The 24,134-nt window shown below is 26.8% G+C and overlaps 2 long non-coding RNA genes across 2 annotated transcripts; both read right to left on the bottom strand.

The window, feature by feature from the left end:
* LOC109606717 (uncharacterized) lies at positions 1-17,076 on the bottom strand. Its single transcript, XR_007548268.1, has 8 exons — positions 17,000-17,076; positions 16,509-16,745; positions 14,098-14,180; positions 7,115-7,170; positions 5,090-5,174; positions 2,994-3,080; positions 1,324-1,387; positions 1-126 (listed from the first exon to the last, which is right to left on the bottom strand). It is a non-coding gene; the product is annotated as an uncharacterized LOC109606717 (long non-coding RNA).
* Positions 17,077-20,939: 3,863 nt separating this feature from the next.
* On the bottom strand, positions 20,940-23,989 carry LOC126265807 (uncharacterized). Its single transcript, XR_007548269.1, has 3 exons — positions 23,928-23,989; positions 23,036-23,120; positions 20,940-21,022 (listed from the first exon to the last, which is right to left on the bottom strand). It is a non-coding gene; the product is annotated as an uncharacterized LOC126265807 (long non-coding RNA).
* Positions 23,990-24,134: the final 145 nt, after the last annotated feature.

Genomic DNA, 24,134 nt, shown 5'->3' on the forward strand with positions numbered 1-24,134 from the left:
CAGTTTTTACTTAAAATATTACCTATTTTAAGTAGTTAATATTTAATACAGATTCAGTCTGGCTTCATCCTGTTGTGACAGTGGCTGCAATAAGCCCCAATATTTCTTAACAAGTGATCCTGATACCTGAAATAATAAAAAATATAAAAATCAACATACTATAATTATGACATAATTATTTCCTTAACTCAAGTAAATTGGTAAAAAACACTTTTAACGAATACTGCTTCAAAAGTTAGATAAAAAGTGAATATTTTGAAAGAAATTTAAAGATTAAAAAACGGAGATTTTGTAAAAATATTTATGAAAGAGATATTGAATATTTCAGAGAATTACTAAGAAACTTACCATAGAAGATACCCAAACAACATTGCAATCAATAAGTAAATAATTAGTTAAAAGCACTTCTCACTGTTACTCAAAACGCCTAACAAAAAGTTAATATTTTAAAAAATATGTAAATTTAAATTGGTCCAATATTCATAAGTGTTGAATAAAATACCAATAAAATATAGATACTAAATATCCAAAATAAAAAAATCAAATTTGAACCAACATAGATTTTTATCAAATCCAAAGAAGTGTTTATTATGTACCTGTTACTATCTAAACTTTTTAGAATTGTGCATTTATACATTTAAAACTGTACATACATTATTTGTTTACATTTAAGAATAAATTAAACTTAAGTTGTAATATCGGTCTCATAAAATTCTATAAAAATAAAGATCTATAATTCTTAAAACAAAATAAAGTCTCAAATAAATTTAAAGTTAATGCACAACTGTTTTGAACTCATTAATTTAATTAGAAATTTAACCAAAGAAAACTTCAACCATCTGAGAATTTTCCAAAATTTCTTCTCCCATCAACAAATCTAAAAATCATGTATAAATAGAATGATGAATCTATGTTAAATCTATTTTACAATTGAAGATACAAAATGTAATAAAACATATTAGTTTCAGTCAAAAGTTTAAATATGAAGTGTCTGAGAAATGCTTTCAAATTTTGATTCATTAATATATTAATTAATAAAAAATATTGACTAATAATTTCATTTAATTCAGATTTCAATTAAAGTAAATTGCATATTTCAAAAATATTTATATGTAACAATCATCATAACCATTTGAAAGTTTATTATTAGATAAGTCATCATTAATTTATCCAGAATTTGTAGCACATAATTGACATTAAATTTAATTTAATTAAATATAAATAATATATATAATTTATAAATTTAACCAGCATTTGTATTAGTACAAATTGTATATTGCGAATAAATGAGTTTATTCATAAAATATAAATAAACATACTCACCAATAATCGTCAGTAATTTTTTCCAGTGAATAAAAATTTCAGTTAGTTGGAGTTCAACCATCGTCTAAAAAATAAGAAAAAAATTAAAATCAAAAGTGTATTATTAGATATATTCAATCAATTCAATCAATTTGTAATTTTAACTAGAATTTGTATTAATCTATTACATATAATACGAATAAACGAGTTTAGTCATTACAGTTAATTTCAGAAATTATTAAAGATGATACTGATTTGAATAAAACCGTCAGCTATTTTATTCTATATTAAAATTAATATTTTTCTATGTTCCCTTAAAAGGATATTTTCTTGATATGAGGTAACAGAAAGATCTTTGAAAGGGGTATGGAAGAACATTTGGTTTAGATAAGGTAAATGTGAGAGACGTTGAAGAAATAGTTTAAGAAACAGCAGCTAGTCTTTCTAATGATGAGCTCAAGGAATTAACTGAGCAAGAAGGAAACACAAATATTGATGGTAATGATTTCGAAGAAGAGCAAAAAAAACTTTCGATGGCGTTTGTAAAAGGAGTTTGACCATTAAAACTGAAATTATGGACCAATTTATTGAAAATGATCCAAATTTTGACAGGAGTTCAAAAGCAAGACGGGGTTATAGATGCTTTATCCACTTATCAACGACTTTTAACAGAACGCAAAAGGAAAACGCAAACTACATTAGATGTCTTCTTGACAAAAAGCCAAAAAATTGAAAACAGAGAACAGACTGAATGATCTGATTGGGTTAGAATTTTATTTATTTTTTAAGTATATTCGTTTATATTGTTTTCATTTTCATAAGAACTAAATGCTTGGTTTTATTCTTAGTAAAAAAAAACAATTATTAAATTTAATACATAACTAATTTTCTATCTATCTTCCCCTAACCTCATTAATTACATGTTAAGATAGCTTCGTTTCACATTACGCTCTACTTTGATGGAAAGTATCCTACGCGTTAATCGGAGTCTGACTGTACTTGATTTTTAACATTTTAATTGTTTGCATCATACTCAGCATTCATTACTTTCATTTAATTCATTTTGTTCTAAAGTAGATACAATAGGCTTATGGTAACAAAGTAAGAAATGAAAATGTTTGATTCGAATTTATCTAAGTATCGCGTAAAAATGGCATCGATTGTCGTTTTATATTTTATAGTACTGTAACTGTAACTCACCCCCTAGTTCCGAGATTTTATTCTTAATTTCTAGTTTTCGGGTACCTCTTGAAACGCCGACAGACACATAGTTTGTTGGTCTAGTAACAGAGGTTACCAACCAAATCGACAACTTTTTCTTTTGTCTAAATTTAGTAACTAACTAAATTCAGATAAAAGGACGAGTACGTCGGTAACGCGAACCTATAAGATTTTCCCCTACCAAAAAGTGTCCAATGCGACTACAGAAGTTTTCACTTCAAAAATGAAATAAGATCAAAAGCATATTATTAGATATATCAAGTTATTTGTAATTTTAACCAAAATTTGTATTAATCTATTATGTATATTATGAATAAATGAGTTTAGTCATGACAATTAATTTCAAAAATTATTGATACTGAATTAAATGAAACCGTCTGCGATATATTTTATATTACATTAAAATTAATATTATTCAATGCTCCATCAAAAACATTTAATTTAAATAAAATATAAATAAACATACTCACCAAGAATCATCAATTATTTTTCCTAGTTGATATAAATTTACATATTGGATGACAGTCACCGAAGGCTTGCTCATGTTGCTCAGTTGACTAAAATATAAGAAAAGAAATTAAAACATTAACAGTCAATGGACAATTAAAAGATTATTGAAAGATTAAATCATTCATTGAAACATTAATGATATAAATAAATTACAAACCTCAATAGTAGAGTAGAGTAGATCATTATTAAATACAACAACGTAAAACAAACGTCGAGTAACTTCTGGACGACGCTACTTGTGTGCTAGTTTTTTAGGTTAGGTTAGGTTGTGTGCAACATGTGTGAATTTGCACACTGCACGGCGCATGTGTGTTACCAACGAATTCCGCATTTTGCGCTGCGTACACTTGGTTGCCTATGTTAAAATAGCCAATCACGAATATACTTTCAGTATTATTATTTCTAAGTGGTTTATTACATTGATTTGATCATTAATTATATCTAACTCAGATTTATACACAATAATATTATTGTAAATTATTTAAATATTATTTTCTTATTTTTATGAATTTAATTTGAATTTTTATCAGCAATGTAAAAGAACTAAAAATATTTAGAAAACACTGTGGTGGATGAGATGAAATTATTTATTTTAATATTAAGTTTTTCTTTTCATTAAAAATTGAAAAAAGAAATGAATTGAAAATTTTTTCGGAGCTTATTTTGAGCTTAATATTATATTAACATTAATGATGGTCAAAAAAATAGCACAAAATTTAAAATCAAACATTTTGTAAGATATTTCATAAAATTAAGAATATTCAAATTTTATTCAGTCAATATAAAAATGTATTTCAATATTTTATATTTTCTTTTTTCTTTTTGGCAACACTAAGATGTTATAAACACAGAACATATTACTCTAAACACATACAGTACAAAAAGAGTTTGATCCATCTCAATCCTGAAGGAGACGTCCTCTATGATAGAGACAGTAAGTCTCCCACTATGGAAACGAGCATGATGTGGCCCTTCAGCATTGAGATGGATAATACTCTTTTCTTACTGTATAAGAGACTGATTTGGTTGGCCAAAGAAATACCACATTCAAATATAATAATAATTAATATAATTGTTTTATTCCAATTATTTTTTGGAAAAATATTAACCTATTACAAAATAATAATTGATTAACAAATTAAACAAAATTCTTAAAGCATAAAGTGTCAGTAGCTAATAATAGGTCAAACCGACCTCCTTTTTGATTAAGACGCTCATTGAGGCGTCGTATCATTTACCTAATTAGACATTCTCTTGTGGTATCATGGACAAAGTTTAAATGATATTCAGTGGCGTATAAAATAAGGCGAAGAATTGATGATAACTCTCCAGAATCTACGCCACTGTATCATTATGGAAAAAGTTTATTATACTGAATAGAAGGTATATAGTTTAGGATAATACTGCGAGCTGTAGTTTTCTCAGGACTTCATTATTGGAGGTTTTCTAACTGTTTCCAGTTGTGATAGTTAATTTATAGAAATATTTTTCCGATTTTATTTATATACTTTTTTTAACAATAATTAATTAAAAGAAATATTTTTTTCCGAATTTATTTATATACTTTTTTTGTATTATAAATTATTTTTATTTTTAGATAAACTAATCTAAAAATAGTGAGGATTAATTAATTTGTTCTGATATCCACCTATTGAGGCAAGCAATTGAGTATCTTGAAATTTTATCTTATGACTTCCATCTAACCTATAAACTTGATGAACACTATCGTTTCAGTTTCTAATGCTATTATATAATAATACATATTTGTTTCAATCCAAAGCTTATAAATATTAAGTGTAGGAAAAGTTCTTTCAAATTTTAGTTCATTGATAATTAATAAAAAAGCTGAATATTAAAATTAATTAATTTCATTTAATTTAGATACTGCAACCTTAGATAAGTCTTCATTATTTTATCCAGAATTGGAGCCCGTAAAATGCCCGCAAATTCTTGTCAAATGAAATCTATTATTTAATTATACATTATATTTAATTTATATATTTTGTGTATTACGATTAAATGAGTTTGTTCATAAAATATAAATAAACATACTCACAACAGTCTATTATTTTCTCCGGTAGATAAAAAATTCTTCAAACTAAATTACAGTCTCCAAAAATTCGTTGGTGTTCAACCATTGACTGAAAAATAAGAAAAAAATTAAAATCAAAAGCGTATTATTAGATATATTAAATCATTTGTAATTTTAACTGGATTTGTATTAATTTCATAAATTATTAAAGTTGATACTGATTTAAATAAAACCGTCTACCACATATTTTATACTACATTAAGATTAATATTATTTTATGCTCCCTCAAAAGCATAAATGATTGGTCAAATAAATTCAAATATTTTAGATTAATCAGATATAAAGTTCTGGTTAAATAAATTGACAATTGATGAAAAAAGAAAAACATAACAATAAATAATTTCACTTAATTTAAATAAAATATATTTATACATAAATTCTCACCAATAATCGTCAATTATTTTTTACCATTGATATAAATTTCTACAAACTGTATTAGTTAATACAATTTTAAGGCTTATTACTTGCGGTGAACATTTAAGCAGATGTCTGAAAAAGCAGACGGAGAAGAGAAGCAAACAATAAGAGAATTTTGGAAAAACTACAATATCATGAATGCTTTAGCAAATATAAACCTTTTTCGGAATGAGATAACAGATAGGTTTTTGAAAGGAGTATGGAAGAACATTTACACAGATTTAAGTAAGAACGAAGACATTGGACACTCTGTCCATATGCATGACATACTGGAAGAAATAACGGAATTAGCGGGAGGTAAATGTGGAAGACGTTGAAGAAACAGCAGCTAGTCTTCTTATGATGATCTCAAGGAATTAACTGAGCAAGAAGGAAACAAAAATTTGATTTGATAATAGTAATTTCGAAGAAGAGCAAAAAGAACTTTCGATGGCGTTTGTAAAAAGGAGTTTGACCAATATAACTGAAATTATGGATCAATTTGTTGAAAATGATCCAAATTTTGACAAGAGTTCAAAAGCAAGACGGGGTTATAGATGCTTTATCCATTTATCAACGACTTTTAACAGAACGCAAAAGGAAAACTTAAACTACATTAGATGTCTTCTTGACAAAAAGCCACAAATTGGAAACACAGATTAGACTGAATGATCTGATTGGGTTAGAATTTTATTTATTTTAATAAGTATATTCGTTTATATTGTTTTTATTTTCGTAAGAAATAAATGCTTGGTTTTATTTTTATTAAAAATAAACAATTATTAAATTTAATACCTAACCAATTTTCTATCCATCTTCCCCTAACCTCATTATTTACATGTTAAGATAGCTTCGTTTAGGGCTGTTTCGCATTACGCTCTACTTTGATGGAACGTAACCTATGCGTTAAGGGGGGTCTTACTGTACTTGGTTTTTAACATTTTAATTTTATGCATCATACTCAGCATTCATTACTTTCAATTATTTCATTTTGTTCTAAAGTAGATACAATAGGCTTATGATAACTAAAGTAAGAAATGAAAATGTTTGATTCAAATTTATCTAAGTATCGTGTAACAATGGCATCGATTGTCGTTTTATATTTTATAGTACTGTAACTGTAACTCACCCCCTAGTGCCGAGATTTTATTCTTAAGTTCTAGTTTTCGGATACCTCTTGAAACGTCGACAGACACATAGTTTGTTTGTCTAGTAACAGAGGTTACCAACCAAATCAACAACTTTTTCTTTTGTCTGAATTTAGTAACTAACTAAATTCAGACAAAAGGACGAGTACGTCGGTGACGCGAACCTATAAGATTTTCCCCTACAAAAAGTGCTCAACGCCGCTACAGAAGTTTTATTATTAGATATATCAAGTTATTTGTAATTTTAACCAGAATTTGTATTAATCTATTATGTATATTATGAATAAATGAGTTATTCATGACAATTAATTTCAGAAATTATTAAAGTTGATACTGTATTAAATGAAACCGTCTGCGATATATTTTATATTACATTAAAATTAATATTATTCAATGCTCCATCAAAAACATTTAATTTAAATAAAATATAAATAAACATACTCACCAATTTATACAAATTGGATTACAGTCACCGAAGGCTTGCTCATGTTCATCAGTTGACTAAAATATAAGAAAAGAAATTAAAACATTAACAGTCAATGGACAATTAAAAGATTATTGAAAGATTAAATCATTCATTGAAACATTAATGAAATAAATAAATTACAAACCTCAGTAGCAGTGTCGAGTAGATCATAATTAATTAAAACAATAACGTAAAACAAACGTCGAGTAACTTCTGGACGACGCTACTTGTGTGCCAATTTTTTAGGTTAGGTTAGGTTGTGGGCAAAATGTTTGAATTTTTTAACACTGCACGGCGCATGCGTGTTACCAACGTATTCCGTATTTGCGCTGCGTACACTGGGATGCCTATGTTAAAATAGCCAATCACGAATATACGAATCAGTATTATTATTTCTAAATGGTTTATTACATTGATTTGATCATTAATTATATCTAACTCAGATTTATACACAATAATATTATTGTAAATTACTTAGGTATTATTTTCTTATTTTTATTAATTTAATTTGAATTTTTATCAGCAATGTAAAAGAACTAAAAATATTTAGAAAACACTATGGTGGATCAGATGAAATTATTTATTTTAATATTAAGTTTTTCTTTTCATTAAAAAGTGAAAAGAGAAATGATTTGAAATTTTTTTCAGGGCTTAATTTGAGCTTAATATTGTATTAATATTAATGATGGCCAAAAAAATAGCACAAATTTAAAATCAAACATTTTGTAAGATATTTCATAAAATTAATAATATTCAAATTTTATTCAGTCATTATAAAAATGTATTTCAATATTTTATATTTAATTTTTTCTTTTTTGCAACACTAAGATGTTATAAACACAGGAGATATTACTCTAAAGACACTCAAACAGTACAAAAAGAGTTTGATCCATCTTAATCCTGAAGGAGACATCATCTATGATAGAGACAGTAAGTCTCCCAGTATGGGGCACTTCTATTGTCTCTACCATGCGTGATGTCACCCTTCAGCATTGTGATGGATAATACTCTTTTCTTACTGTATAAGAAACTAATTTGGTTGGTCAAAGAAATACCACATTCAAATATATTCACACCTAGATATAATTGCTTTATTCCAATTATTTTTTGGAAAAATATTAACCTATTACAAATTAATAATTGATTAACAAATTAAACAAAATTCTTAAAACATAAAGTGTCAGTAGCTAATAATAGGTCAAACCGACCCCCTTTTTGATTAAGACGCTCATTGAGGCGTCGTATCATTTACCTAATTAGACATTCTCTTGTGGTATCATGGACAAAGTTTAAATGATATTCAGTGGCGTATAAAATAAGGCGAAGAATTGATGATAACCTTCCAGAATCTACGCCACTGTATCATTATGGAAAAAGTTTATTATACTGAATTGAAGATATATAGTTTAGGCTAATACTGCAGGCTGTAGTTTTCTCAGGACTTCATTATTGGAGGTTTTCTAACTGTTTCCAGATGTGATAGTTAATTTATAGAAATATTTTTCCGATTTTATTTATATACTTTTTTTAACAATAATTAATTAATAGAAATATTTTTTTCCGAATTTATTTATATACTTTTTTTGTATTATAAATTATTTTTATTTTTAGATAAAATAATCTAAAAATAGTGAGGATTAATTAATTTGTTCTGATATCCACCTATTGAGGCAAACAATTGAGTATCTTGAAATTTTATCTTATGACTTCCATCTAACCTATAAACTTGATGAACACTATCGTTTCAGTTTCTAATGCTAATATATAATAATACATATTAGTTTCAGTCCAAAGCTTATAAATATTAAGTGTAAGAAGAGTTCTTTCAAATTTTAGTTCATTGATAATTAATAAAAAAGCTGAATATTAAAATTAATCAATTTCATTTAATTTAGATACTGCAACCTTAGATAGATAAGTCTTCATTATTTTATCCAGAATTTGAGCCCGTAACAGATATCAAATTCTTGTCAAATGAAATCTATTATTTAATTATACATTATATTTAATTTATATATTTTGTGTATTACAAATAAATGAGTTTATTCATAAAATATAAATAAACATACTCACAACAGTCTATTATTTTCTCCGGTAGACATTGGACACTCTGTCCATATGGATGACATACTGGAAGAAATAACGGAATTAGCGGAAGGTAAATGTGGAAGACGTTGAAGAAACAGCAGCTAGTCTTCTTATGATGAGCTCAAGGAATTAACTGAGCAAGAAGGAAACAAAAATTTGATTTGATAATAGTAATTTCGAAGAAGAGCAAAAAGAACTTTCGATGGCGTTTGTAAAAAGGAGTTTGACCAATATAACTGAAATTATGGATCAATTTGTTGAAAATGATCCAAATTTTGACAAGAGTTCAAAAGCAAGACGGAGTTATAGATGCTTTATCCATTTATCAACGACTTTTAACAGAACGCAAAAGGAAAACTTAAACTACATTAGATGTCTTCTTGACAAAAAGCCACAAATTGGAAACACAGATTAGACTGAATGATCTGATTGGGTTAGAATTTTATTTATTTTAATAAGTATATTCGTTTATATTGTTTTTATTTTTGTAAGAAATAAACGCTTGCTTTTATTTTTATTAAAAAAAAAACAATTATTAAATTTAATACCTAACCAATTTTCTATCCATCTTCCCCTAACCTCATTATTTACATGTTAAGATAGCTTCGTTTAGCGCTGTTTCACATTACGCCTAACCTCATTAATTACATGTTAAGATAGCTTCGTTTAGCGTTGTTTCACATTACGTTCTACTTTGATGGAACGTAACCTACGCGTTAAGCGGGGTCTTACTGTACTTATTTTTTAACATTTTAATTGTTTGCATCATACTCAGCATTCATTACTTTCAATTATTTCAGTCTAAAGTAGATACAATAGGCTTATGGTAACTAAAGTAAGAAATGAAAATGTTTGATTCAAATTTATCTAAGTATTGCGTAAAAATGGCATCGATTGTCGTTTTATATTTTATAGTACTGTAATTGTTACTCACCCCCTAGTGCCGAAATTTTATTCGTTAAGTTCTAGCTTTCAGATACCTCTTGAAACGCCGACAGACACATAGTTTGTTTGTCTAGTAACAGAGGTTGCCAACCAAATCAACAACTTTTTCTTTTGTCTGAATTTAGTAACTAACTAAATTCAGACAAAAGGACGAGTACGTCGGTGACGCGAACCTATAAGATTTTCCCCTACCAAAAAGTGCCGAACGCGGCTTCAGAAGTTTTCACCTCAAAAATGAAAGATCAAAAGCATATTATTAGATATATCAAGTTATTTGTAATTTTAACCAAAATTTTTATTAATCTATTAAGTACATTATGAATAAATGAGTTTAGTCATGACAATTAATTTCAAAAATTATTGATACTGAATTAAATGAAACCGTCTGCGATATATTTTATATTACATTAAAATTAATATTATTCAATGCTCCATCAAAAACATTTAATTTAAATAAAATATAAATAAACATACTCACCAATTTCTACAAATTGGATTGCAGTCACTGAAGGCTTGCTCATGTTCGTCAGTTGACTAAAATATAAGAAAAGAAATTAAAACATTAACAGTCAATGGACAATTAAAAGATTATTGAAAGATTAAATCATTCATTGAAACATTAATGAAATAAATAAATTACAAACCTCAATAGTAGGGTAGAGTAGATCATAATTAATTAAAACAATAACGTAAAACAAACGTCGAGTAACTTCTGGACGACGCTACTTGTGTACCAATTTTTTAGGTTAGGTTAGGTTGTGGGCAAAATGTTTGAATTTTTTAACACTGCACGGCGCATGCGTGTTACCAACGTATTCCGTATTTGCGCTGCGTACACTGGGATGCCTATGTTAAAATAGCCAATCACGAATATACGAATCAGTATTATTATTTCTAAATGGTTTATTACATTGATTTGATCATTAATTATATCTAACTCAGATTTATACACAATAATATTATTGTAAATTACTTAAGTATTATTTTCTTATTTTTATTAATTTAATTTGAATTTTTATCAGCAATGTAAAAGAACTAAAAATATTTAGAAAACACTATGGTGGATCAGATGAAATTATTTATTTTAATATTAAGTTTTTCTTTTCATTAAAAAGTGAAAAGAGAAATGATTTGAAATTTTTTTCAGGGCTTAATTTGAGCTTAATATTGTATTAATATTAATGATGGCCAAAAAAAATAGCACAAATTTAAAATCAAACATTTTGTAAGATATTTCATAAAATTAATAATATTCAAATTTTATTCAGTCATTATAAAAATGTATTTCAATATTTTATATTTAATTTTTTCTTTTTTGCAACACTAAGATGTTATAAACACAGGAGATATTACTCTAAAGACACTCAAACAGTACAAAAAGAGTTTGATCCATCTCAATCCTGAAGGAGACATCATCTATGATAGAGACAGTAAGTCTCCCAGTATGGGGCACTTCTATTGTCTCTACCATGCGTGATGTCACCCTTCAGCATTGTGATGGATAATACTCTTTTCTTACTGTATAAGAAACTGATTTGGTTGGTCAAAGAAATACCACATTCAAATATATTCACACCTAGATATAATTGCTTTATTCCAATTATTTTTTGGAAAAATATTAACCTATTACAAATTAATAATTGATTAACAAATTAAACAAAATTCTTAAAACATAAAGTGTCAGTAGCTAATAATAGGTCAAACCGACCCCCTTTTTGATTAAGACGCTCATTGAGGCGTCGTATCATTTACCTAATTAGACATTCTCTTGTGGTATCATGGACAAAGTTTAAATGATATTCAGTGGCGTATAAAATAAGGCGAAGAATTGATGATAACCTTCCAGAATCTACGCCACTGTATCATTATGGAAAAAGTTTATTATACTGAATTGAAGATATATAGTTTAGGCTAATACTGCAGGCTGTAGTTTTCTCAGGACTTCATTATTGGAGGTTTTCTAACTGTTTCCAGATGTGATAGTTAATTTATAGAAATATTTTTCCGATTTTATTTATATACTTTTTTTAACAATAATTAATTAATAGAAATATTTTTTTCCGAATTTATTTATATACTTTTTTTGTATTATAAATTATTTTTATTTTTAGATAAAATAATCTAAAAATAGTGAGGATTAATTAATTTGTTCTGATATCCACCTATTGAGGCAAACAATTGAGTATCTTGAAATTTTATCTTATGACTTCCATCTAACCTATAAACTTGATGAACACTATCGTTTCAGTTTCTAATGCTAATATATAATAATACATATTAGTTTCAGTCCAAAGCTTATAAATATTAAGTGTAAGAAGAGTTCTTTCAAATTTTAGTTCATTGATAATTAATAAAAAAGCTGAATATTAAAATTAATCAATTTCATTTAATTTAGATACTGCAACCTTAGATAGATAAGTCTTCATTATTTTATCCAGAATTTGAGCCCGTAACAGACGACGCTACTTGTGTGACAGTTTTTAAGGTTGTGTGCAAAATGTTTAAATTTGAACAGTGCACGGCGCATGTGTGTTACCAAGGAATTCCGCATTTTGCGCTGCGTACAATGGGTTGCCTATGTTAAAATAGCCAATCACTATTTCTAAATGGTTTATTACATTGATTTGATTATTAATTATATCTAACTCATATTTATACACAAATAATATTATTGTAAATTATTTAAGTATTATTTTCTTATTTTTATTAATTTAATTTGAATTTTTATCATCAATGTAAAAGAACTAATATTATTTAGAAAACACTGTGGTGGATCAGATGAAAATATTTATTTTAATATTAAGTTTTTCTTTTCGTTAAAAATTGAAACAGAAATAAATTGAAATTTTTTTCAGAGCAGTATTAATATTAATGATGGTCAAAAAAAATTGCACAAAATTTAAAATCAAACATTTTGTAAGATATTTCATAAAATTAATAATTCAAATTTTATTCACATATTTTACATTTAATAGAATTTTTTTTTTCTGAATTTATATACATTTTTTTATATTATAAATTAGCTAAATTATTAGCTAATTTATAATATTAAGGTCGGACCTCCTTTTTCAATAAGACTCTCATTAACGCGTCGCTTGGTATCATGGGAAAAGTTTAAAAGATATTCAGTGGCGTATAAAATAAGGCGGAGAAATGATGATAACCCTCCAGAATCTATGCCACTGTATTATGGAAAAAGTTTAATATACCGAATAGAAGGTATATAATTTAGGATAACACTGGGGGCTGTAGTTTTCTCAGCTTAACTGTTTCCAAAATTTGACCACCTGTTATAGAAACACGTTGTATAACAATAATTAATTAATAGAAATATTTTTTTCCGAATTTATTTATACACTTTTTTTTTAACAATAATTAATAGAAATTTTTTTCCGAATTTATTTATATACCCTCTTTTATATTATAAATTAATTTTCTTTTTAGATAAAAAATCTAAGAAAGATTAATTAATTTGTTCTGATATCCACCTATTGAGGAAAGCAATTGTGTATCTTGAAATTTTATCTTATGATTTCCATCTAACATATAAACTTGATAAAGTATGGACACTATCGTTTCAGTTTAAAGCATAATAATAATATTTCAAATTTTAGTTCATTGATAATTAATAAAAAAAGCTAAATATTAAAATTACTTAATTTAGTTTAGATACTCTATACTCAATAATTATTAATCAATTACGTACTTTTAAATTAAAGAGAATTGCGTATTTCAAATATTTTTATATGTAACATTTACTGCAACCTTAGATAAGTCTTCATTAATGTATCCAGAATTTGACCCCATAATTGATATCAAATTCTTGTCAAATGAAATCAATTGTTTAATTATATATTATATTTAATTTGCACATTTTGTATATTACGAATAAATGAATTTATTCAAAAAATATAAATAAACATACTCACCACAGTTATTTTTCTCCGGTTGATAAAATTTTCTACAAACTAGATTACAGTCTCCAAAGATTCGTTGGTGTTCAAACCATTGCCTAAAAAATAAGAAAAAAAATTAAAATCAAAAGCGTATTATTAGTAGATATATTAAATCATTTGTAATATTAACTAGAATTTGAATTAATCAGTTAAAATTTAAGTTAATTTCAGAAATTATTAAGGTTGATACTGATTTAAATAAATCGGTCTGCATCACATATTATACTACATTGAAATTAATATTATTCTATGTTCCCTCAAAAGCATAAGTGATTGGACAAATGAATTCAAATATTTTAGATTAATCTATACATATAAATAAAATTGGAGTGTTTAACGTTTTTACTACATGCATATGAATATAAATATGGTACATACACCAAAATAACGTTTTTTACAATTTTTGTCTCTCTTTCTGTCTGTCTGTTTGTTCCGGTTAATCTCTGAAATGGCTGGACTGATTTTGACGGGACTTTTATTGGCAGGTAGCTGATGTAATAAGGAGTAACTTAAGTTATTTTTATTTTAGAAAAATAAAGTAATGTTGCAATGGCCAAGTACTGTCCGGTACCACACGCATCTCACACGCATGCCACCACTGGGTCGTTACGTCGGGCGCCTCCCACCACTTCTTCCACCATCGATTGATTGATAGTTTGATTTGATTGATAGGTATTTTTATAATTCCACCGATCCCTTCTTCTTATCTTATAGTATCTTAATTCGAAATATTTTACTGCTTTTTACCTTTAAGTAATAATTATAAATAATTATAAATTATTTATAGGTTATATTATTTAGTTAGTAACGTAGATAGTTGTTTTTTTCTAATATTTATTTATGCCTAAAAGAAAGTCATATCTTTCTAGAAACATGAGAAAGGCCAAATGCCAAAGATTGCAACGTGAAAATGAATCTGAACAAGATAGGGAAAGTCGTCTTACAAATTGTAGATTACGGATGCCCATGTCTAGGTCGAATGAGAGTAGTTCTGAGAGGAATGAACTATTACAATTAGATAAAACGCGTCATTCAATGTTAAGGGCTCAAGAATCTTTGGAATCTCTAGATCACCGTCTAGAAAACGATTGTATTCAACACCCTATCGGACCAAGTCGCGAGTACAGTTAATCAGATATAAAATTCTGGTTAAATAAATTGACAATTGATGAAAAAAGAAGAACATAATAGTAAATAATTTCACTTAATTTAAATAAAATATATTTATACTAAATTCTCACCAATAATCGTCAATTATTTTTTACCATTGATATAAATTTCTACAAACTGTATTAGTTAATACAATTTTAAGGCTTATTACTTGCGGTGAACATTTAAGCAGATGTCTGAAAAAGCAGACGGAGAAGAGAAGCAAACAATAAGAGAATTTTGGAAAAACTACAATATCATGAATGCTTTAGCAAATATAAACCTTTTTCGGAATGAGATAACAGAAAGGTTTTTGAAAGGAGTATGGAAGAACATTTACACAGATTTAAGTAAGAACGAAGACATTGGACACTCTGTCCATATGGATGACATACTGGAAGAAATAACGGAATTAGCGGGAGGTAAATGTGGAAGACGTTGAAGAAACAGCAGCTGGTCTTCTTATGATGAGCTCAAGGAATTAACTGAGCAAGAAGGAAACAAAAATTTGATTTGATAATAGTAATTTCGAAGAAGAGCAAAAAGAACTTTCAATGGCGTTTGTAAAAAGGAGTTTGGCCAATATAACTGAAATTATGGATCAATTTGTTGAAAATGATCCAAATTTTGACAAGAGTTCAAAAGCAAGACGGGGTTATAGATGCTTTATCCATTTATCAACGACTTTTAACAGAACGCAAAAGGAAAACGTAAACTACATTAGATGTCTTCTTGACAAAAAGCCACAAATTAGAAACACAGAATAGACTGAATGATCTGATTGGGTTAGAATTTTATTTATTTTAATAAGTATATTCGTCTATATTGATTTTATTTTCGTAAGAAATAAATGCTTGCTTTTATTTTTATTAAAAAAAAAAAACAATTATTAAATTTAATACCTAACCAATTTTCTATCAATCTTCCCCTAACCTCATTATTTACATGTTAAGATAGCTTCGTTTAGCGCTGTTTCGCATTACGCTCTACTTTGATGGAACGTAACCTATGCGTTAAGCAGGGTCTTACTGTACTTGGTTTTTAACATTTTAATTATTTGCATCATACTCAGCATTCATTACATTCATTTATTTCATTTTGTTCTAAGGTAGATACAATAGGCTTAGGGTAACTAAAGTAAGAAATGAAAATGTTTGATTCAAATTTATCTAAGTATTGCGTAAAAATGGCATCGATTGTCGTTTTAATTTTATAGTACTGTAATTGTTACTCACCCCCTAGTGCCGAGATTTTATTCTTAAGTTCTAGTTTTCGGATACCTCTTGAAACGCCGACAGACACATAGTTTGTTTGTCTAGTAACAGAGGTTACCAACTAAATCAACAACTTTTTCTTTTGTCTGAATTTAGTAACTAACTAAATTCAGACAAAAGAACGAGCACGTCGGTGACGCGAACCTATAAGAATTTCCCCTACCAAAAAATGCCCAACGCGGCTTCAGAAGTTTTCACCTAAAAAATGAAAGAAGTTCAAAAGCATATTATTAAATATATCAAGTTATTTGTAATTTTAACCAGAATTTTTATTAATCTATTAAGTACATTATGAATAAATGAGTTTAGTCATGACAATTAATTTCATAAATTATTGATATTGAATTAAATGAAACTGTCTGCGATTTATTTTATATTACACTAAAATTAATATTATTCAATGCTCCATCAAAAACATTTAATTTAAATAAAATATAAATAAACATACTCACCAAGAATCATCAATTATTTTTCCTAGTTGGTATAAATTTTTACAAATTGGATGACAGTCACCGAAGGCTTGCTCATGTTCATCAGTTGACTAAAATATAAGAAAAGAAATTAAAACATTAACAGTCAATGGACAATTAAAAGATTATTGAAATATTAAATCATTCATTGAAACATTAATGAAATAAATAAATTACAAACCTCAATAGTAGAGTAGAATAGATCATAATTAATTGAAACAATAACGTAAAACAAATGTCGAGTAACTTCTGGACGACGCTACTTGTGTGCCAGTTTTTAAGGTTGTGTGCAAAACGTTTGAATTTGAACACTGCGCGGCGCATGTGTGTAACCAACGAATTTCGCATATTGCGCTGTGTACACTGGGTTGCCTATGTTAAAACAGCAAATCACTTGAAGACACTTTGAATGTTATTATTTCTAAATGGTTTATCACATTGATTTGATCATTAATTATATCTAACTCAGATTTATACACAAATAATATTATTGTAAATTATTTAAGTATTGTTTTCTTATTTTTATTAATTTAATTTAGAAAACACTGTGGTGGATCAGATGAAATTATTTATTTTAATATTAAGTTTTTCTTTTCATTAAAAATTGAAAAAAGAAATGAATTGAAATTTTTTTCAGGGCTTAATTTGAGCTTAATATTGTATTAATATTAATGATGGCCAAAAAAATAGCACAAAATTTAAAATCAAACATTTTGTAAGATATTTCATAAAATTAATTATTCAAATTTTATTCAGTCAACAAAAAAATGTATTTCAATATTTCATATTTTATTTTTTCTTTTTTGCAACACTAAAATGTTGTTATAAACACAGGGTATATTAATTTAAACACATACAGTACAAAAAGAGTTTGATCCATCTCAGTCCTGAAGAAGACATCATCTATGATAGAGACAGTAAGTCTTCCATTATGGGGCACATCTACTGTCTCTATCGTGCATGATGTCCCCTTCAACATTCAGATGGATCATACTATTTTTTACTGTATAAGAGACTAATTTGGTTGGCCAAAGAAATACCACATTCAAATGTATTCACACCTAGATATAATTGCTTTATTCAAATTATTTTTAGGAAAAATATTAAAGCAAAGGTCACTAGCTAATAATAGGTCGGACCCCCTTTTTGATTAAGACGCCTCATTGAGGCGTCCTATCATTTACCTAATGAGACATTCTCTTGTAGCATCATGGAAAAAGTTTAAGATATTTAGTGGCGTATAAAATAAGGCGAAAAAAAGATGATAACCCTCCAGAATCTACGCCACTATATCATTATAGAAAAAGCTTATTATACTGAATAGAAGGTATATAGTTTAGGATAATACTGGGGGCTGTAGTTTTCTCAGGACTTCATTAATTGGAGGTGTTCTAGCTGTTTCCAAAATTTGTACCTCCTGTTGTAGAAACACCTTGTATAACAATAATTAATTAATAGAAATATTTTTTTCCGAATTTATTTATATACTTTTTTTATATTATAATTTAATTTTATTTTTAGATAAAAAATCTAAGAAAAGTGTGGATTAATTAATTTGTTCGGATGTCCACCTATTGAGGCAAGCAATTGTGTATCTTGAAATTTTATCTTATGATTTCCATCTAACATATAAACTTGATAAAGTATGGACACTATCGTTTTAGTTTCTAATGCTATTTATATAATAATACATATTACTGTCAGTCCAAAGCTTATAAATATTAAATGTAAGAAAAGTGCTTTCAAATTTTGGTTCATTGATAATTAATAAAAAAGCTGAATATTAAAATTAATTGATTTCATTTAATTTAAATACTCTATATTAATAATTATTAATCAATTACGTCCCTTTCAATTAAAGAGAATTGCGTATTTCAATTATTTTTATATGTAACATTTCCGGCAACCTTAGATAAGTCTTCATTAATTTATCCAGAATTTGAGCCCATAAATCAATTATTTGATTATATATTATATTTAATTTATACATTTTGCATATTATGAATAAATGAGTTTATTCACAAAATATAAATAAACATACTCACTCATAGTTTACTATTTTTTCCAGTTGATAAAAATTTCTACAATATGGATTACAGTCTCCAAAGATTCGTTGGTGTTCAACCATTGTCTAAAAAATAAGAAATAAATTAAAATACAAAGGGTATTATTAGATATATTAAGTCATTTGTAATTTTAACTAGAATTTGTATTAATTTATTTCATATATTACGAATAAACGAGTTTAGTCATTACTGTTAACGTCAGAAATTATTAAAGTTGATACTAATTTAAATAAAACCGCCTGCAACTTATTTTATACTACATTAAAATTAATATTATTCTATGTTCCCTCAAACGCATAAGTGATTGGTCAAATGAATTCAGCCAATGGACCAAGGAGTTATATACAATTTTAAGGTTTATTACTTGCTACGAACATTTAAGCAGATGTTTGAAAAAACAAAAGAAGAAAAGAAGCAATCAATAAGAGAATTTTGGAAAAACTACAATATCATGAATGCTATAACAAATATAAACTTTCCTTGGAATGAGATAACAGAAAGATCTTTGAAAGGAGTATAGAAAAACATTTGGTTTAGATAAAGTAAATGTGGAAGACGTCGAGGAAATAGTTCAAGAAACAACAGCTAGTCTTTCTAATGATGAGCTCAAGGAATTAACTGAGTAAGAAGGAAACACAAATATTGATAATAGTGATTTCGAAAAAGAACAAAAAGAACCTTCGATGGCGTTTGTAAAAAGGAGTTTGACCACTATAACCGAAATTATGGACCAATATGTTGAAAATGATCCAAATTTTGACAGGAATTCAAAAGCAAGACGGGGTTATAGATGCTTTATCTACTTATCAACGACTTTTAACAGAACGCAAAAGGAAAACGCAAGCTACATTAGATGTCTTCTCGACAAAAAGCCAAAAAATTGGAAATAGAATAGACTGAATGATCTAATTGGGTTAGAATTTTATTTGTTTTTATAAATATATTCGTTTATATTGTTTTTATTTTTGTAAGAAATAAATGATTGGTTTTATTTTTATTAAAAAAAAAACACATAATTATTAAATTTAATACCTAACAAATTTTTGATCCATCTTCCTCTAACCCCATTATTTACATGTTAAGATAGCTTCGTTTAGCGCTGTTTCGCATTACGCTTTACTTTGATGGAACGTATCATACGCGTTAAGCGGGGTCTTACTGTACTTGATATTTAACATTTTAATTGTTTGCATCATAGTCAGCATTCATTACTTTCAATTATTTCAGTTTGTTCTAAAGTAGATACAATGGTAGTGGCTTATGGTAACTAAAGTAAGAAATGAAAATGTTTGATTCAAATTTATCTATCGCGTAAAAATGGCATCGATTGTAGTTTTATATTTTGTAGTACTGTAACTGTAACTCACCCCCTAATGCCGAGATTTTATTCTTAAGTTCTAGTTTTCGGATACCTCTTGAAACGCCGACAGACACATAGTTTGTTTGTCAAGTAACAGAGGTTACCAACCAAATCAACAACTTTTTCTTTTGTCTGAATTTAGTAACTAACTAAATTCAGACAAAAGGACGAGTACGTCGGTGACGCGAACCTATAAGATTTTCCCCTACCAAAAAGTGCCTAACGCGGCTTCAGAAGTTTTCACCTCAAAAATGAAAGAGGATCAAAAGCATATTATTAGATATATCAAGTTATTTGTAATTTTAACCAGAATTTTTATTAATCTATTAAGTACATTATGAATAAATGAGTTTAGTCATGACAATTAATTTCAGAAATTATTGATACTGAATTAAACGAAACCGTCTGCGATATATTTTATATTACATTAAAATTAATATTATTCAATGCCCCATCAAAAACATTTAATTTAAATAAAATATAAATAAACATACTCACCAAAAATCATCAATTATTTTTCCTAGTTTATATAAATTTCTACAAATTGAATGACAGTCACCGAAGGCGTTCATAAGTTGACTAAAATATAAGAAAAGAAATTAAAACATTAACAGTCAATGGACAATTAAAAGATTATTGAAAGATTAAATCATTCATTGAAACATTAATGAAATAAATAAATTACAAACCTCAATAGTAGAATAGAGAAGATCATTATTAATTAAAATAATAACGTAAAACAACCGTCGAGTAACTTCAGGACGACGCTACTTGTGTGCCAGTTTTTAAGGTTGTGTGCAAAATGTTTGAATTTGAACACTGCGCGGCGCACAACGTGCGTAACCAACGAATTTCGCATTTTGCGCTGTGTACACTGGGTTGTCTATGTTAAAATAGCAAATTCCTCGAATATACTTTCAGTATTTATTTATACACAATAATATTATTGTAAATAATTTTCTTATTTGTATTAATTTAATTTGAATTTTTATCAGCAATGTAAAAGAACTAAAAATATTTAGAAAACACTGTTGTGGATCCGATGAAATTATTTATTTCAATGTTAAGTTTTTGTTTTCATTAAAAATTAAAAAAAGAAATGAATTGAAATTTTTTTCAGGGCCAGTCATATTTACTTAATTTAAATAAATTCAGATAAATAATTTAAACTTAATATTAATAGTGATGGTCAAAAAAAATAGCACAAAATTTAAAATCAAAAATTTTGTAAGATATTTCATAAAATTAATAATTCAAATTTTGCACAGTCAATATAAAAATGTATTTCAATATTTTATATTTTATTTTTTCTTTTTTGCAACACTAAGATGTTGTTATAAACACGGGAGATATTACTTTAAACACATACAGTACAAAAAATGTTTGATCCATCTCAATCCTGAAGGAGACATCATCTATGATAGAGACAGTAAGTCTCCCACTATGGAGACGTGCATGATGGGGCCCCTTCAGCATTGAGATGGAAAATACTCTTTTCTTACTGTATAAGAGACTAATTTGGTTGGCCAAAGAAATACCACATTCAAATGTATTTCCACCTAGATATAATTGCTTTATTCCAATTATTTTTTGGAAAAATATTAACCTATTACAAAATAATAATTGATTAACAAATTAAACAAAATTCTTAAAGCATAAAGTGTCAGTAGCTAATAATAGGTCGGATCCCGTTTTTGATTAAGTCGTTCATTGACGCGTCGTATCATCGACCCAATGAGACATTTTCTGGTGGTATCAGTATGGAAAAAGTTTAAAAGATGGCGAAGGCGAAGAAAAGATGATAACCCTCCAGAATCTACGAAAATTTTATCTTACGATTTTCATCTGACATATAAACTTTATAAAGTATGAACAATATCGTTTCAGTTTAGAGCATTTAATGTACCCCACCCAGTAAACGCAAAACAGGTCAGCTAGAAAGTAATGGAGGTACGTTGCTCATTAAAAAAGCATATTTATTTTACAAAAGCTTTATGTGCTACTTAAAAAATAATAATTTATGACTTATAAATTTAAAAATAGTAAGTAAAAGTTAAAGATTTTCGAAAAACACAATCATCATTAGTTATCATTGTGTAATAAGTAAATTAACTAGTACATTTTAATGTTTATTCCAGATAGTCCAGTTCACAATACTAACGATGTGTCTGTGGGGAACGTAAGTTATGTGATATTTTGCTTAAATTATTTTAAAGAATATTTCTCAATGCATATTAGTTTCAGTCAAAACCTGGATATTAAAGTTAATTAATTGCACTTAATTTAGATACTCTATATTCAATAATTATTAATCAATTACGTCCCTTTCAATTAAAGAGAACTGCATATTTCAAATATTTTTTTATGTAACATTTCCCACAACCATACGAAAGTTTTGTTATTAGATAAATCTTTATTAATTGATCCCGAATTTGAGTCCATAATGGGTATCAAATTCTTGTTAAATGAAATCAGTTATTTAATTATATCTATTAAATTTAATTTATAAATTTAACCAGCATTTGTGTTAGTATATTTTGTATATTACGAATAGATGAGTTTATTCAATACAATATAAATAAACATACTCACCACAGTCTATTATTTTCTCCATTTGATAAAAATTTCTACAAACTGGATTACAGTCTCCAAAGATTCGTCGGTGTTCAACAATTGTCTAAAAAATAAGAAAAAAATTAAAATCAAAAGCGTATTATTAGATATATTAAGTCATTTGTAATTTTAACTAGAATTATTAGAAGGGTCTATTACATATATTACGAATAAACGAGTTTAGTCATTACAGTTAATTCCAGAAATTATTAAAGTTGATACTGATTTAAATAAAACCGCCTGCAACATATTTTATACTACATTAAAATTAATATTATTCCATGTTTCCTCAAACGCATAAGTCAAATGAATTCAAATATTTTAGATTAATCAGATATAGAATTCTGGTTAAATGAATTGATGAAAAAAGAAAAAATAATAATAATAATTTCACTTAATTCAAATAAAATATAAATACATAATTCTCACCAATAATTGTCAATTAATTTTTTCAATTGATATAAATTTTTACAAATTGTGTTACAGTCTCTGAAGACTCTTAGGTGTTCAAGCATTGTTTAAAAAATAAAAAATGAAATAAAATCAAAAGCACATTATTAAGAAGTTATTTGTAATTTTAACCAGAATTTGTATTAATCTATTATGTATTAGTTTACTCATGAAAATTCCAGAAATTTATAAAGTTGATACTGAATTAAATGAAACCGTCTGCAATATATTTTATATTACTTCAAAATTAATCTTATTCAATGCCCCCTCAAAAACATTAATGATTAACTGAATGAATTTAAACAATCTAGATTGAATAACATCAAATTCTAGTTAAATGAAATTAATTTTGATAAAAAAGTAATGATTGATAATAAATAATTTAATTTAATTTAAATAAAATATAAATAAACATACTTACCAATAATCGTCAATTATTTTTTGCAATTGATATAAATTTCTGAAACTGGATTTCATGTTCAACCATTGCCTAAAATATAAGAAAATAAATAAAATCTAAAGTGTATTCTTGATATTTAAGTAATATAAAATTTTAACGAGTATTTGTGTTAATATATTTTGTATATTACGAATAAATGACTTTACCACATTCATTACTGTTAATCTC

This window comes from Aethina tumida, chromosome 6 (assembly GCF_024364675.1).
Source record: "Aethina tumida isolate Nest 87 chromosome 6, icAetTumi1.1, whole genome shotgun sequence".
Lineage (NCBI taxonomy): Eukaryota > Metazoa > Arthropoda > Insecta > Coleoptera > Nitidulidae > Aethina > Aethina tumida.